This window comes from Callorhinus ursinus, unplaced genomic scaffold, assembly GCF_003265705.2.
Source record: "Callorhinus ursinus isolate GAN/ISIS: 27379988/994484 unplaced genomic scaffold, GSC_fseal_2.0 scaffold29, whole genome shotgun sequence".
Lineage (NCBI taxonomy): Eukaryota > Metazoa > Chordata > Mammalia > Carnivora > Otariidae > Callorhinus > Callorhinus ursinus.
Window position 1 is genome coordinate 2,840,460 of NW_027397091.1, and position 17,435 is coordinate 2,857,894.

The following is a 17,435-nucleotide window of genomic DNA, read 5'->3' on the forward strand; positions in this document are numbered from 1 at the left end:
TCAACAAAGAGCCAGATGTACGGCAGCCAGACCTCCAGGAGGAGCCAACACAGCCTGGTCCCAGGTTAGGGGTCCAGGAGCGACAGGGGAAGGAGGTCTGGAAGGCGCTTCCTTTGTCACCTGCACACGGCAGGAGAGACACAAGGAAAACTGGCCTGAGGACAGTTCCCCTGGAATTGGCCAAAATGGCCTGAAGCAGGGTCGAAGAGTTAGTACATGCACAATTACCTCCACACAATGTTTTAAAACTTACAAGCAGAGGAGATGGTTATACCATTATGGTGATATGTTGTACTTTTATTCAACCTTGGAATACATCTGTGTTCCTTCCATTGTCTTTGTTACACAAAGCCAATTAAAGAAAAAACATCAAAAAATCACATTGAGCTCTTCCTCCTCCAAGCTCGTCCGAGCCCGTGTACCCCACTGCTGTCGCCATGGCCGCGCTCACCCAGAGTCCGCAGTTCCAGAAGCTGCAGAAATGGTACCGCGAGCACGGCTCTGACCTCAACTTGCGTCGCCTTTTCGAGGGGGACAAGGAACGCTTCAGCCACTTCAGCTTGAACCTGAACACCAACCATGGGCATATTCTGGTGGATTACTCAAAGAACCTTGTGACCGAAACTGTGATGCAGATGCTGGTGGACCTGGCCAAGTCCAGGGGTGTGGAGGCTGCCCGGGAGCACATGTTCAGCGGCGAGAAGATCAGCTTCACAGAGGATGGGGCGGTGCTGCACGTGGCCTTGCAGAACCGGGCAAACACACCCATTCTGGTAGACGGCAAGGATGTGATGCCAGAGGTCAACAGGGTCCTGGAGAAGATGAAGTCTTTCTGCCAGCGAGTCCGGAGTGGTGACTGGAAGGGGTACTCGGGCAAGCCCATCACGGACGTCATTAACATCAGCATTGGCGGCTCTGACCTGGGACCCCTCATGGTGACTGAAGCCCTTAAGCCGTACTCTTCAGGAGGTCCCCGGGTCTGGTTTGTTTCCAACATCGACGGGACCCACATCTCCAAAACTCTGGCCATTCTGAACCCTGAGTCGTCCCTGTTCATCATTGCCTCCAAGACCTTTACCACCCAGGAGACCATTACGAATGCGGAGACGGTGAAGGAGTGGTTTCTCCTGTCGGCCAAGGAACCTTCTGCAGTTGCAAAGCACTTTGTTGCCCTGTCTACCAACACGACCAAAGTGAAGGAGTTTGGGATTGACCCTCAAAACATGTTCGAGTTCTGGGATTGGGTAGGAGGATGCTACTCGCTGTGGTCAGCCATTGGACTCTCCATTGCACTGCATGTGGGATTTGACAACTTCGAGCAGCTGCTCTCAGGGGCCCACTGGATGGACCAGCACTTCCGTACGACGCCCCTGGAGAAGAATGCCCCCGTCCTGCTGGCTCTGCTGGGTGTCTGGTACATCAACTGCTTCAGGTGTGAGACGCAGGCCATGCTGCCCTATGACCAGTATCTACACCGCTTTGCGGCCTACTTCCAGCAGGGTGACATGGAGTCCAACGGGAAGTACATCACCAAGTCTGGCACTCGTGTGGACCACCAGATGGGCCCCATTGTGTGGGGGGAGCCAGGGACCAATGGCCGGCATGCCTTCTACCAGCTCATCCACCAAGGCACCAAGATGATACCTTGTGACTTCCTCATCCCAGTCTAGACCCAGCACCCGATAAGGAAGGGTTTGCATCACAAGATCCTCCTGGCCAACTTTTTGGCCCAGACTGAGGCCCTGATGAAGGGGAAGTCAACAGAGGAGGCCCGGAAGGAGCTGCAGGCCACAGGGAAGAGTCCAGAGGCCTTGGAGAAGCTGTTGCCGCACAAGGTCTTTGAAGGAAATCGGCCAACCAACTCTATTGTGTTCACCAAGCTCACGCCATTCATTCTGGGAGCCTTGATTGCCATGTACGAGCACAAGATCTTCGTTCAGGGTATCATCTGGGACATCAACAGCTTTGACCAGTGGGGGGTGGAGCTGGGAAAGCAGCTGGCCAAGAAAATCGAGCCTGAGCTTGACGGCAGTAGCCCAGTGACCTCTCAAGACTCTTCCACCAATGGGCTCATCAACTTCATCAAGCAGGAGCGTGAGGCCAGAAGCCAATAAACTCATGCCCGGCTGCAGTCCCTGTTGTGACTGGTCCTTCTTGTCGCTCCTCCCCAGAGATGCACTGCACAGTCCTGCCCAGAGCAGCCTCTGGTTGCGGGCTTGGAGCATAAGCCCTTTGGGGTAAGCTAGTCTGGAATTGCCACCCCGCCCTTCCATGTCCACGTGCCCTCTGTTTTACAACCGGCTGAAGTGTTTCGGTGCAGCTGATTTTTCTGACCATGTTCACTTTGTTCATGTACCAGATAGAAAAATAAAGATGCCACAAAGGAAAAAAAAAATCACATTGAACCGTTTAGAAGGGGAAAAATGATGGTTAACGACGTATTTTCTAGAACACATGAAATTCTGGGAAGGTTGTTAAGTATTCTCTTCTACCATCACCTGGGACCACTTATAGGGCTATGAAGACACAGGGAAGAAAGTGAAAGAGGATCTGGAGACATCTCCTGATTGGGGTGAGGGGGGACGAAGGGGTAGGAGGCAGCTCCTGGAGGTGTTGGCGTATCACCTGGCCCTGGAAGGTACTCTCACATTTTGGAGGGAGAGACCTGGACAGTAAGAGCAGTAAGGGAAACAGCCAGGTACCGGTTTCTAAAAATTTATAACATTCTCTGGAGGGCAAAGAGACCTTTGAAATCTTAGCTCTTACCGATTTCTCCGGACAAGGGTAGCTAGCGCTTTTTTTTAAATTAATAAGTAATTTTGCTTCTGAGTTGTAGGTCCATGTTCCAACTTCTGGAAATCAAGACCTTTTTTTAAAAAAGATTTATTTATTTATTTGAAAGAGAGGGAGTGCGAGTTGGGGGGGGAACAGAGGGAGAGAGAATCTCAAGCAGATTCCCCACTGAGCATGGAGCCCAATGTGGCGCTCCATCCCATGACCCATGAAATCATGAATTGAGCCGAAATCACGAGTTGGTTGCTTAACCGACTGAGCTACCCAGGTGCCCCAAGACCATTTTTATTAGGTTTGGACTCAGTCCTCTTTGGGCATGTCTCAGAGGCCAGAGCTGCTTCCATGGTGTAGAGTGCCACCACCATCCCTGAGTGGGGCCTCTGTGTGTCTCTGTTGGAGGAATTAGGTATAGAGAAAGGCCCAAATGGGAGACCAACTGGGGATGTCATGGCTCTTCCAGCTCTTTCTTCTGTCCAGCCACAAAGAAGTTGGATGCAGTCCCCTTTACCCTACTTCAGGGTTTTTTAGTCAAGAAGAAATGTATGGTGACTTGGGTGTGTGTGCATGAGACAGAGAGAGAGAGAAAGAAGGAGGTAGAGAGAATACTTCATTCAATGCCTATGAATGTCTGAACTCTAATAACTTGGGTGTGCAGATTCCACAGAAACAATCCACGCATGATTTCCCAAAATAATTTCATTAAAATCAGGGCCTTATACTGTGCACGAGACATCCGGATTTCAGATCCTGTGCAAATTGACTGTGGTTGCTGTGGACAGGAGGAAAGTTTATGTCCTTCAGCTAGTTGAACTGAAGTCCAATTGGCTGGATTGGACAATTCCCAGTTTCTACTGTAGCCCTATACTAACTCAGAAAAAAAAAAAATCAAACCATCAGGTTGTTAAATTTGTAAAAGTCTGCAAGGATTTTGTGAACTGTTTGCATGAGCCCACTAATTTTTCCAGCTTTGTGATATGAGATGTTCGGTCTGGGTTAGAGTGTTTCTCTTACCTCTTAGGCATTAGGGCTCCCAAAGGTAGGTAGGTGAACATACTGTTTATAAGGATTTGTAAGGATATGAGGATGGGGGTAGATTATGAATTGGTGAATATGGTTTTCAAAGTCTGTCTACATTCCCATCATCCTCCACTGTTCTGTCCTAACAGAGGGAGCATGGCATTCTACTGCTGAGGCACCATCATGCACAGCTTAGATGTGCCTGAGGCTTCCTCTAGGAAGAGTTATACAGCCAATGCAGGTCATCCTCAGATGAGATGGCACTAAATTCTTTGATACTCCTCCCATTGCAAGGTGGCTGCTAATTCCCCTCTCCTTAATTCTGAGCAGGACTTAGTGATTGGTTTGTCCAAAAAATGTAGTGAGGGGGATATTCTGGAGCTCCTGAGACTAGGTAATAGGAAAACATTTGGCTTCTGCCCAGACTTCTCAGAACGCCCTCTCTTAGACCCAGATCCCATGTTGTAAGGAAGCTCAAGACCTGAAGAGAAGCCCATGTGGAAAGAAACCAAAACCCCAGGATGCCAACTCTGGCTGAGCTCCCGGCTGACAGCTAGTGCCAACTTGCCAGCCAAGTGACGGAGCCATTTTGAAAGTGGATATTCAACCCCAGTGGAGTTGCTCCAGGTGATGCTACATTAAGCAGAGATGAGTTGCACCCTCCAAGACTTGTCCAAATTACATATTCATGAGCAAAATGACAGTTGTTGTTTTAAACTACTAAGTTGTTGCTGCTTTAAATACAGCAATAAACAACTGGAACACCATCCAACAAGTTCTGGTCTACAGTGTGTTGGAATTCAATTGCCATGATTGGTCTTTGGGGGCAAGAGTGTACCTGGGACTTAGGATTCATCTCCACGAAGCTGGGACTCACCAGCTTCTTAGTTTTGCTTAACTCCACAGAAAGCAGATTCACCTTGTCAAGCAGCTGGGACATGTTGAAGGTGAGTGGGTTAAGCATCATCTTCCTCTTTTGGATTAGGAGAGAGATGTTGGGGTTTCTGTCTCACTCAGCCTTCTTGGAGAGTACATAGCTGTTGAGCAGTCCCTCCTGGGGTGGAAGGTTCTTATCTGTGATCTTGTGTGAGATTCCATTCAGAGTTTCCTGTAGGAGCCATTGTTGAAGGGTTCCTCCTCTGCTCTTGCCAGCTTCTTCTCCATTCTCTGGGCTGGGTGAGCTACTTCTCCACCCTCATGCCTGCTAGGAGTCCTTTAGAATCAGACATCTACTTCCACACTGGGTAAAGTGTCTGGCTGGCCACGATTGTTCTCTGCTTTTGTTTGCTGGAGTCCTGGGGGAAATGAAATGCATTGTCTAGAAGATGCCTCTTGGAAGCTCTGGGCATCACTGAGTTGTCCAGGGCAGAATCTATAACCTTTATATCTCCATTCAGAGGGTTCTTTTTTAGGATTTCATCATCATCACTGAATTGAGTGTGACTAATTCTATTCCACCTGAGCATGAGTTCTGAACTCCGCAGAGTGGGACCTAGTTGAGTTTGGGTTGTGTGTGTGGCGGGGAGTGGGAGGGCGGGGTTGCAGGGCTGGGGAGTGAGATCTCCTGCACAGGGCTCTGGCTGGGGTGGCCTGGGGAGTTACTGGGGGTGGAAGGTGCCACATTCCCCCTTCCTTTTCTGAGTGTCCATTCGCTGTACTTTTGCATGATGTGATGCGGTTCTGGGATTCATTTCTGCAGAAGGTCACAGGAATGCCTGACACAATGGGACATGACCACTCTGTCACCCCTCAGTGGAGGGGGTAAACCAATAGAGTTAAAATAAAATGCATGCCCTTCACCCTAGAAATTCCACTCCTAGGATAATTTTAATGATTATCTGCTGTGCTTTTTTTTAGTGGAAAATATTTAAAATATCATGAATACACATTAATAGGTGATTGATTTAATACATGGAAATTCATTCTTTCCAGGGAGTGTCATGTTGCTTTTAAACATATGTATCAGTTGATAAAACAATGTAAGAACCTAGAGGAGTGCATGACACATATGTGCTCAATAGCCAGTGGTTTTTGTTGCTATAAAGAGAGACAAATAAAGATGCAAGTAGATAGCTATGTAATACATATATTATATATGCATATGTACATGTATATGTATGTATGATTAACTGTATCTGTAAAAAAACATTTAAAAGTCCTTATTTATGTGCACACATACATGTATATGATTAGGTGAGCATAGAGAAAATTGTGGAAGGGTGAAAATCAGGGAATGGGAGCTAAGGGGGGAGAAAGACTAAAAACAAAGAAAAGTTTCCAGGATGAAACAACTCGTATACTACAATCCCACCTTTGAAATTTCGTTTGTGTGTATACCCAGAGGGAGAGAGATGAAAAAATTGTTATCAAAATACAAGTGGTGGTTACCTTCAGGTAGTGAGTCTTAGAATTTCTTCTTTTCCTAAATTGTTCTTTACTCTTTTCGCCACTTTTTGCGTTTTTAAAACAATGAACATGTGTTATTTATATAACTGGGAAATGAAGACCATTTTCAATTTTGAAGAAACAATATGACTAGCAAAACTTTTTCTCGTACCCTTCAATAATTAAGAAGGAACATATGAAGAAGAAGAAGAGGAGGAAGAAGCAGCAGCAGAAGGAACAGAAGGAGCAGAAAGAGGAAATGATAAATGACTAACATTTATCATCAGACCCTTACCACGCATCTGACACTGTTTTAAATCTTTGCATGTGAACTTACCCTCTCTTGACAACTTTGTGTGGGGGAAAATGCTATTATTGTCCCTATTTTACAGATGAAGAAACTGAGGCACCGAGTAATTTCATAAGCTGCTGAAGGATACACACCTAGTAGGTGCCAAGGCCGGGATTCCATCTGCAAGAACTCATTCCAGATGCTCTTCTTCTCAAACTTAAGAAATACTGCCGGGCTGTTAGAAGTGATGGTCTTTACACCTGTAAGTGTTCATAAAGACTTCAGATTCTAAAGCTGGAAAAATCCTCTCTCAGAGAACAATGAGCTCTCTGACCCCAAATGCTCGTGTCACATGCAGAGACCTGAGCTAGGAGAAATGCAAGTATTTCTTTTCTGATGTCTCTACTTCTGTCTTGCAGTTAGGTGCACATTCTACCACCTGTAAATGGCAACCGTTTTCTGTCGTTGGTTTCAAAACCACAATTCCATTCCAGGGAGGTGGGGGTGCTTTGCCATGGTCATTATTTTTATGGACCTACTTCCTTCTTTTCCAGCCTTATTGATACAATTGACATAGAACACTGTGTAAGCCTAAGATGTATGTATGATGATTTGATGCATGCATACATTATGAAATGATTACCATGATAAGGTTAATTAACACCTCCGTCACCTCACTAATTACAATTTTTTTTTGATGTGGTGAGAACACTTAAGATTTACTCTTTTAGCAACTTTCAAGTGTATAATACAGTATATAGTCATCACACTGAATATTAGGTACTCAGAATTTATAGGTACTCATCTTATAACTGGAAATTTGCACCCTTTGACCAACATCTCCCTACTCCCCCCACCCCATTCTACTCTGTTTCTATGAGTTTGGCTTTTCACATATAAAGAGATCATACAGTATTTGTCTTTCTCTGTCTGACTTACTTCACTTAGCATACTGCCCTCAAGGTCCATCCATGTTGTCCTAAATTGCAAGATTTCCTTCTTTCTTATGGCTGAACAATATTCCATTATATATATATATATATATATAGTATCTTATGGTTTTACTGATGGCTGAATAATATTTCATTGTGTGTGTATGTTATATATACATTCATCTTCTGATGGACACTTAGGTTACTTCCATATTATGGAACCGTGAAGAATGTTGCAGTGAACATGGTGGTGCAGATATCTCTTCAAGACAGTGATTTCCTTTTCTTCAGATATATTCCCAGAAGCAGTATTATTGGATCACACAGTTCTATTTTTAATTTTTTGAGGAATTTCTACACTGTTTTCCACATAGTGGCCATACCAATTTGTGTACAAGAATTCCTACCAAGAGCGCACAAGGGTTCCCTTTTCTTCACATGCTCACCAACACTTACCTTTTGTCTTTTTGGTAACAGCCATTCTGACTGGTATGAGGTGATATCTCATTGTGGTTTTGATTTGCATTTCCCTGGTGATTAGTGGTGTGGGGCGTCTTTTCATGTACCTGTTAGTCATTTGTATGTCTTCTTCGTAAAAGGGTTTATTCAGGTCCTCTGCCCATTTTTTAAATTGAATTAGTTTTTTATTTGTTTGTTTTGATGTGGAGTTGTTGGACCTCTTTAATTCTTTTTTTTTTTAAAAGATTTTATTTATTTATTTGTCAGAGAGAGAGAGAGAGCACAAGCAGGGGGAGGGGCAGAGGGAGAGGGAGAAGCAGGCTCCTGGCTGAGCAGGGAGCCCGATGCGGGACTCGATCCCAAGACCCCGGGATCATGACCTGAGCCAAAGGCAGATGCTTAACCGGCTGAGCCACCCAGGTGCCCCATGGACCTCTTTATTTCCAATGCTGTGTCACAAAGAAAAAAATGCTGGATTTTTAAAAGAGAAACAACTGACTAGAAAGCACAGAAAAGGAGATGATAGAAATATTCTAAGTCTTGGTCTGGGTGGTAGTGATAGAGGTGCAACTTATAGGTTCAATGTCACTGAGCTGTATGTGTAAGATGTATACCCTTTTCTACATATAAATTATACCTCAAAAAATACAGTTAACAACAGATATATGAGATACACTAGTTGGGGAGACTGTCATGTACTCAAATATCTTCAAAACAAGATGTGAGTAGAACCATGGAGATAGTATGGGCTGTCACACACAGGAGGGGTCCAATCTGTTCCCATAAGATTGTTACCATGATCTGTATTTCTTAGCCAACCATCCCAATAATCTGAAACCATTTTCCTTCATCTTGGATGGCTGGTGGGCAGATACACCTTCCTTTACCCAGTCCTCCTACCCTGAAGAAGTGGGATTTTGCAGGTAAAACGCATAAACAAAGGGCATGGGAATAAATGCTGAGAGGAACAAAAGAAACCGAAAACACAGTCGTGCTGAGTAACGCACTCTCAGAACAAATACAGAACCGTTTAAGTCATATTAGGTATAATCAGAGCCCAGAACGAGTAGTCGGGTTAATGCATAGCCATTTCTTCGGCTTTGGGGGCTCAACATTCTGAACAGGTGCCTGGGTATCAAGACTGCACCACCCGGGAAGCCTCCAATATTTTCAAATATTAATTAAAATGCTTAATAACCCCTTTCTTGTGGCCACTCAACCCCCTCAGCCCCATGCCTGGACTCTTGGAGCTATTTCTCACCATAACTGAATAGGGTTTAGAGCGGCTCCTGGGGTGACTTCTTATTTTGAAAGCATTGTTAGCCTTCTAACACCAGCTTGCTGGGCTTTTTGATTTGGTACCTGTACCTGGTGTTAATACTCCTCTGTTTACATGGAATTGGGGTATTTTCTCCCCATGTCATCAATCTCCAAAATTTTTTATTTGGAGAAGTTGTCAACCTTCACTAAGTGCCAGTAAGATGACAAAAGCAGCAGGCTTTTGGAAAAAATCTAATAGTAAGAAATCAGTCAGACTCTTTCCATTCAACTATGTGATTTTTGTATGTGGATATAGCTTTATTTTATTCTTTTCAAGACTTGTTATAGCATAGAATAAGCATTAGAACTCAGCCCTCCATGGTGGCTGCTCTTTGCCCCGCATGATGGAGGGAGGAAAGCTTTGAACCATTCAAGATGGGAGGGGGCAAGCAATGGAACAATATTTACAAGCCGGTCATTTAATGTGGCTTTGGCAAAACAACTTTCAAGAGTAACCAACCTCCTTCCTTTCCCCCACCCCTGTTTTTAGGGCATTTTTTTATTATGTTATGTTAATCACCATACATTACATCATTAGTTTTTGATGTGGTGTTCCATGATTCATTATTTGCGTATAACACCCAGTGCTCCATGCAGAATGTGCCCTCTTTAATACCCATCACCAGGCTAACCCATCCTCCCACCTCCCTCCCCTCTAGAACCCTCAGTTTGTTTTTCAGAGTCCATTGGCTCTCATGGTTCATCTCCGCCCCCCCGATTCCCCCCCCCTCATTCTTCCCCTCCTGTTATCTTCTTCTTTTTTTTTTTTTAACATATAAGGTATTATTTGTTTCAGAGGTATAGATCTGTGATTCAGCAGTCTTGCACAATTCACAGTGCTCACCATAGCACATACCCTCCCCAATGTCCATCACGCAGCCGCCCCATCCTTCCCACCCCCCACCCCTGCAGCAACCCTCAGTTTGCTTCCTGAGATTAAGAATTCCTTGTATCAGTGAGGTCATATGATACATGTCTTTCTCTGATTGACTTATTTTGCTCAGCATAACACTCTCCAGTTCTATCCACGTCGTTGCAAATGGCAAGATTTCATTCCTTTTGATGGCTGCATAATATTCCACTCTCTCTCTCTCTCTCTCTCTCTCTCTCTCTCTCTCTATATATATATATATATATATATATATACCCCACATCTTCTTTATCCATTCATCTGTCGATGGACATCTTGGCTCTTTCCACAGTTTGGCTATTGTGGACGTTGCTGCTATAAACATCGGGGTGCATGTACCCCTTTGGATCCCTACATTTGTATCTTTGCGGTAAATACCCAGTAGTGCAATGGATTGTATTGCTGGTTTGTATGGTAGCTCTATTTTCAACTTTTTGAGGAACCTCCATACTGTTTTCCAGAGGGGTTGCACCAGCTTGCATTCCCACCAACAGTGTAGGAGGGTTCCCCTTTCTCCACATTCCCGCCAACGTCTGTCATTTCCTGACTTGTTAATTTTAGCCATTCTGACTGGTGTGAGGTGATATCTCATTGAGGTTTTGCTTTGGATTTCCCTGATGCCAAACGATGTTGAGCACTTTTTCATGTGTCTGTTGGCCATTTGGATGTCTTCTTTGGAAAGATGTCTGTTCATGTCTTCTGCCCATTTCTTGATTTGATCATTTGTTCTTTGGGTGTTGAGTTTGATAAGTTCTTTATAGATTTTGGATACTAGCCCTTTATCTGATATGTCATTTGCAAATATCTTCTCCCATTCTGTCAGTTGTCTTTTGGTTTTGTGGACTGTTTCTTTTGCTGTGCAAAAGCTTTTTATCTTGATGGGGTCCCAATAGTTCATTTTTGCCCTTGCTTCCCCTGCCTTTGGCGATGTTTCTAGGAAGAAGTTGCTGTGGCTGAGGTCGAAGAAGTTGCTGCCTGTGTTCTCCTTTAGGATTTTGATGGACTCCTGTCTCACGTTTAGGTCTTTCAACCATTTGGAGTCTATTTTTGTGTGTGGTGTAAGGAAATGGTCCAGTTTCTTTTTTTTTTTTTAAAGATTTTATTTATTTGACATAGAGAGAGAGAGACAAAGTGAGCACAAGCAGGGGGAGTGGCAGGCAGAGGCAGAGGGAGAAGCAGGTTCCCCACAGAGAAGGGGGAGCCCGATGTGGGACTCGATTCCAGGACTCCGGAATCATGACCTGAGCCGAAGGCAGTCGCTCAACCAACTGAGCCACCCAGGTGCCCAGGAAATGGTCCAGTTTCATTCTTCTGCATGTGGCTGTCCAATTTTCCCAACACCATTTGTTGAAGAGACTGTCTTTTTGCCATCAGACATCTTTCCTGCTTTGTCAAAGATTAGTTGACCATAGAGTTGAGGGTCCATTTCTGGGCTCTCTATTCTGTTCCATTGATCTATGTGTCTGTTTTTGTGCCAGTACCATACTGTCTTGATGATGACAGCTTTGTAATAGAGCTTGAAGTCCAGAATTGTGATGTGACCAGCTTTGCTTTTCTTTTTCAACATTCCTCTGGGTATTTGGGGTCTTTTCTGGTTCCATAAAAATTTTAGGATTATTTGTTCCATTTCTTTGAAAAAAAGTTGATGGTATTTTGATAGGGATTGCATTGAATGTGTAGATTGCTCTAGGTAGCATTGACATCTTCACAATATTTGTTCTTCCAATCCATGAGCATGGAATGTTTTTCCATTTTTTGTGTCTTCCTCAATTTCTTTCATGAATATTTTATAGTTTTCTGAGTGCAGATTCTTTGCTCTTTGGTTAGATTTATTCCTAGGTGTCTTATGGTTTTGGGTGCAATTGTAAATGGAATTGACTCCTTAATTTCTCTTTTTTCTGTCTTGTTGTTGGTGTATAGGAATGCCACTGATTTCTGTGCATTGATTTTATATCCTGCCTTTACTGAATTTGTTTTTAGGGCATTTTGTAATTTACTGGTTTTAGCCCATTTAGTTCATGTGGTTAACTAGGGATGCTGGTGAGGTCAAGATCATATGGTTATTATTCAATATTGTCCAATATCGACCAGTGGAGAGGCGAATTTATGCAATGGCAGAAGCCTGGGTTCTAGAACCAGACAGATCTACTATGACCTTGGATTGGCTACTTAACCTCTCTGAGTCAGTTATAATGACCAAAAATGAATAGAATTATCTAGTTTTCAGGGTTGTTAAAGAGAATTAAATGAGATGAGGTATATACATGTCCGTCCTATATTAGTTGCTTACCAAACAGATATGCTTTTATTAGCTTGTCTCAAAAAAAAATTTTTTTTTCCAAAACTGCAGACAGCATCTTACCTCTTTCTGGCCAATTGTCTTAACAAAGGTTGAATCTCTAGCACCAAAGGAGTCCTGGGTACATAATATGATTTCAATGCACATTTAAATAAATGAAATGTGCACCACTTACCTTTAAGGACATTTCTATTTGTGGCATGTTCTGTGTTCAGCAGAGAAACTCCCTTGCTTCTCTTCTTCGGGCAATGGTGTATCTGAACAGGTGTAAACTGGGTTCTGGAGGGGAAGAGGGAAAATTGTGCTCTGATGAGAGGAAAAGGTGGGGACCAGGCCCACCGGATAATCCCAATCACTCAACACATGTAGGGACATACTGTCCTATCTATCCTGGGCTTCTGGAATAAGGGCGTGTCACTCTACTGGGATGCCTGGCCTCCCTACCCTTTCTGTGTCCAGACATGGGATGTGGACCTTCCCTCCTCTCTTTCCAGATATACTGTGGGGCTCTTCCCAACTTGATGCCTGCTTTGCCCTAGTTTTCCACCATCTTGGCCCCAATTTTCACTTCTCTGCAAGACTGATCCTTAGAACGGATGCTTTCTTCATACTGTATCTATCAGGAAAAGAGAAAAAATACTGGAAATAGAGTCCAAATAACAGGGACAAAAGAAAGGGAAGGTTTAGATAAAAGTGGGGTGGGGAGAGGCTGAGGCATCACTGAGTGAAACCATGTTTATGATCACTTCCCAAAACAACAGAAGAGGGAACTTGAGAGTTGCGAATTCATAAAAGTTGTCCTGGCCCATCTTTTCATCTTAAGAATATGAACGACTTAATCACTCTTGGAAATGAGCCACAGAAAAAGTTTAGTTTGATTCCTATGCAAAATTACTATAAAGAAGAGAATGTAGAACAGAATAACATTTTTATAAACAATAAAGGCAGCAAGAAAGAAATGCTTACAAAGATGATAAAGACTAGAACCACATTTTTTTATAATTATAATTTTTTAAGTTTATTTGTTTATCTTTAAGTAATCGCTACACCCAACGTGGAGCTCAAACTCACAGCCCCAAGATCAAGAGTTGCATGCTCTTCTGACTGAGACAGCCAGGCGCCCCTGTAACCATATATTTTAAAACAAGCTAACAGAAATCAAGGAAGTGATAAAAAGCAATAAAAGCATTAACCAAAGTTAGAAAAATTAAGAAACAAATGACGTAACAAAAGGAAATTTTGAAAAGAAAGGAACAAACACAGTCTGAATTAAATATAGGAAAAAATAGTTCAGAAGTTTGAAGATAAAATTAGAAGGAACTCAAAAGTAAAATATTACCATAAATAATGGTTTAAGAGAAAATTTGCAAAAGAGGAAAATCTTTAAAATAAATAAATGCAGGAGCACCAGGGTGGCTCAGTCGTTTGAGTGTCTACCTTCAGCTCAGGTCATGATCTCAGGGTCCTGGGATTGAGCCCTGCATTGGGCTCCCTGCTCAACAGGGAATCTGCTTCTCCCTCTCCCTCTGCTGCTCCCCCTGCTTGTGCTCTATCTCTCAAATAAATAAATAATATCTTTAAAAAACAAAATAAATAAATGCAAAAAGAGAGAAACATGATTCGAGAAAGTTAGATATAAAAAACAAGAAAAATGATCCAACATATATACAATAGGAAGCCACAATGCAAAAAGCCAACACAATGGAGGAGACAGATACTACAACTATAACTCAAGAAAATTTTTCTGAAATAAAAAGACACAAAACTACACATCGAGTGGGCACATCATGTATATGGGAAAATCAACCCATATTGGCCAAAACTGAGGGGAAAAAAGCCTGGATATCCAGACAAAAAGATCAAGTCACTTATAAAGGAAAGAAAATCAGATTGCCATTAGATTTTTGATGTAATACTTTGTGTCTGAAAACAATGAAATAATATCATTAAGACATTCAAGAAACATAAAAATATGAGCCAAAATTTTATATTCAGCCAAAATCCCTGCTGAATGCAGAGCCCAGCACAAGGTTGGATCTCACAACTGATGAGATCATGACCTGAGCTGAAACCAAGAGTTGGACGCTTAACCCACTGAGCCACCCAGGCACCCCCAAAAAGCATTTAAAAAAAAAAAAGAGTCTTTTAAGGCTAAAGTCTTTATGAGGATAGAGCTGTTATTAACATCTATACACCCAATAACAGCTTTCACAAAACAAAAATTAGAAGAAATGTAAGGAGAAGGAAAAAAACACATTAAGAGCAGATGACTTACACATCTTGCTCAATTCCAAACAGATCATTTAGGGGAAAATCAATAAGAATGCAGAAGACTGGCTCAGCCGGTTAAGCGTCTGCCTTTGGCTCAGGTCATGATCCCAGGGTCCTGGGATTGAGTCCCGCATTGGGCTCCCTGCTAAGCGGGAAGCCTGCTTCTCCCTCTCCTGCTCCCCCTGTTTGTGTTCCCTCTCTTGCTGTGTCTCTCTCTATCAAAGAAATAAATAAAATCTTTAAAAAAAAACCGCAGAAGACTTATGCAACGTAACAATCAAGTAGATCTTATAAAAGTCTAATTCTTCACCCCAAGAATGGAGGATTTATCTTTTCCAGTGTACATGGAATATTCATGAAGATTGACCACAGCATAGGCCACAAAGAAAACTTCCACAAATTGTAAAGAATTTGATCCTAATCAAAATGCTGTAAATTAATTACAAAGTCAGACCATCTACTTGGAAATTTAAAAACTCACTATTCAACAAACTCTTGGGTCAAAGAAGAAATACTAAGTGGAATTGTAGAATCTCTTGAAGCTAATGATAATCAGCAAACAGAAAAAAAAGCATATCTATATATAATTAAATCAATAAAAATGAAACATAAAGTTAATGAATTAGATAACCAACTTGAAAAAAAGAACAAAAAAACCCCCAGAAAAGCAGAAAGAAGAAATTAATAAGGATGAAGGCAAAAATTAATAAGTGAAACTGATTCTTTTCTTTTTTAGAGAGAGCACGTGAGCGGGGTGAGGGGGGCAGAGGGAGACAGAGAGAGAATTGCAAGCAGGCTCCACATCCAGTGCAGAGCCCGACACAGGGCTCTATCTCATGATCCTGAGATCATGACCTGAGCCGAAATTGAGAGTCAGATGCTTAACCGATTGAGCCACCCACGCACCCCAGAAAAACTGGTTCTTTAAAAAAAAATTAATTAGATAAACAGCTAACCTAATTAGTAAAAATTAGGAATATCAAAGGGAAAAACCATCAAAACAAAGGAAATTTAAAAAAAAACCATAAGAAGCTACTTTGCACAACTATGTATGGAAATACATTTGAAAATCTTGATAAAATGAATGCATTTAGAAAAAATATGGTTTAGGGGCACCTTTGTGGCTTAGTTGGTTAAGTGTGTGCCTTCAGCTTGGGTCATGATCCTGGAGTCCCAGGATTGAGCCCTGCATTGGCCTCCCTGCTCAGCGGGGAGTCTGCTTCTCCCTCTGCCCCTCACCCCGCTCGTGCTCACTCTCTCTCAAATAAATAAATAAAATCTTTAAAAAAATATATGGTTTAGGAAAAAAATACAGTTGTAGAAAAATACAGTTTACCAAACTGACCCCAATGGAGAGGTATAAAAAGCCTACCATACAATCTTCTAGATCTTCAGTTACATAGAGAAACCGATCAAAATAAATTGCAATGATGTCCCTGGACACCCTGAGAAAACCCTTTCCCTAAAACATTATCACAGCAAGTTAAAAAAGAAAAGCTGATGATATTGCATTTATAATCCAAGAAACAGTTTTGTTTTGATGGGTGAACTCCGCCTGGAATGAGCATGAGCCAGCTACAAGAATTAACCCACACTCTGATAAGCACTAAAGTCTACAACGCCCTTAGAATGGGAAAGACAGCCCAGTTGTTGGAAAACTGGTCCCCTGCTTCCTTAAACCCTCCTTGTAAACTCCTAGCACCTGCCCAAATGCTATATGAAGCTTCTCCCAAGTCCCTCCTACAGAGGCGCCCCATGCCACTGCAGCAGGCGTCCTGTTTGCCGCAGCAAGCTCAATAAACCCGACTTTCTTTCTGACTACAGACGGGTGTCTGGGCATCTTTCATTGGTGGGCCCTGATGATGTCATTGTACTAAACCGTGGGACTCGTGTAGTCAAATCTCGGAGGAATGTCCCATTCCAGGAATTCGACTCTAATGACAAAAAGATAATTTTGAAAAAGAAATCCCATCTGTGTGAAAGAGCTCTAAATAAACCCCGCCCCCAGAAGCCTTTCCTCTCCCGTTGGCTTTGTTTACACGTCTGACCATTATTTTGGAGCGTCTCCTTTTTACCCCCCGTCTCAACACTGTTTGGCTCCCCCTCTGGTCTCCTCTCTCTTTCCATTCCTTTATGATGTAGGTCCACTTAGTCCTCTCAGCCAGAAAAACTCTTCCCCAGGAGGAGGAGGAGAAATGAGGTTTGGGTTTTAGGGTCCTTTGGGTGGGCCAGGGGAGAGGGAAAGTGACAAAAGTGTCATACCAGTAGCTTTTTGTCCTCTATTATAGCATTTGACAGTTTATGAACAGGTTCCTTTTCATGGACTAATCCTGACAGCGCCTCAACTGTGCTTATGAAAGCATGGGACAGGACCGTCGGCAGAAAGAGATGAACTGGGGTCACGAGGAGCGGCCCATCATATATGGGAGTTGGGAGGGGGTTAGGGATAGCGTAAGTCTCTAAGGAATTTGGAAGCAAGGTTTCCAGGACCTCAAAGGGGCTAGCTATTGTTGAGAAAAGGTCATTTACTACTGTCTAATAAAACCTTAGTCATGAGACCCTTCAGATGAATATTAGTGGGCCATATGCTTGGGTGATGATTGCCAACATATATCTCAGGAGTGGGGTAGAGATAAAGGAAGTTTCCAAAGGAATTTTTGTATGTTAAAGAAGACTTACAGGATCCTGGGGGTTAGGTTAAGACTGCCTTTTGCCCTTAGCAAAGTATTAACATCGAGTTAGCTAAGTTCCTAGAGG

General features: G+C 42.8%; 1 long non-coding RNA gene and 1 pseudogene across 1 annotated transcript in view; one reads left to right on the forward strand and one right to left on the reverse strand.

Moving 5' to 3' along the window:
- The window catches only part of LOC112827786 (uncharacterized), a 51,119-nt gene that overhangs the window by 13,578 nt on the left and 20,106 nt on the right, over window positions 1–17,435 (reverse strand). Inside the window, exon 2 of the long non-coding RNA XR_003209323.2 lies at window positions 12,583–12,686. This is a non-coding gene — a long non-coding RNA (uncharacterized lncRNA). The remainder of the gene's footprint in view (window positions 1–12,582; window positions 12,687–17,435) is intronic.
- LOC112827453 (glucose-6-phosphate isomerase pseudogene) lies at window positions 394–2,131 on the forward strand (annotated as a pseudogene).